We start from the raw sequence: 892 nt of genomic DNA on the forward strand, positions 1-892 counted from the left end.
ATATATATATATATATATATATATGTGATCATCATATATATATATATATATATGTATATGTATATATGTATATATGTATATATGTATATATGTATATATGTATGTATATATGTATATATATATATATATATATATATATGTATATATATATGTATATATGTATATATATATATATATATATATATATATATATATATATATATATATATATATATATATATATATATATATATATATATATATATATGCGCCTGGTGTGGCTTTGTGGTTGAAGCGGTGGTTTGGGATCCTTGGGGTCCTGAGTTCGAACCCTGCTGGCCGCTGAGTTAGCATCAGGGGGATTGAGTCAGCCTGTCATCCTTCCAAAGGTCGGCGAAATGAGTACCAGTATACTGGGCCGGTGTATACCCCGGTTAAAATAGGTGTACCATATCCCTGTGTTGTAAGAGGCGACCAGGGTTGCGTCAGGAAGGGCATCCAGCGTAAAACATGTGCCAAATCACTATGCGGATCATACGGATGATCCGCTGTGGCAACCCCTATCGGGAGCAGCCGAAAGAAGAAGAAGAAGATATAGTTCCGGTTCTCGGAACCGTATGCACACAACAGATAGTTGTCCTGAGTCAGTTATCCCATTAATATACATGTAGTTAGATCCCTTCCTTGTGTTTCATGGGAAGACAAGGGAGTGTGTTGCGATGGGCTATAGTTAGGATTAATAAATCATTTTTCCCCTTTTATTTTATTCCCTCCTTTTTCTGAGGTAAATTTATCTTGCTTGCTACCCTCGTTTCGCTGGCCACAGCGTACCACCGTCTACCCGCTGTATCCGGAGTCTCGTTTTCTGAGGCAAAATCCCGTCGTTCGCTATGGAAGCTGCGCCCTCATCCAC

The sequence above is a fragment of the Eptatretus burgeri genome, chromosome 2 (genome assembly GCF_056783735.1).
Source record: "Eptatretus burgeri isolate ZD-2024b chromosome 2, Ebu_testis_v1, whole genome shotgun sequence".
In the NCBI taxonomy this organism is placed as follows: Eukaryota; Metazoa; Chordata; class Myxini; order Myxiniformes; family Myxinidae; genus Eptatretus; species Eptatretus burgeri.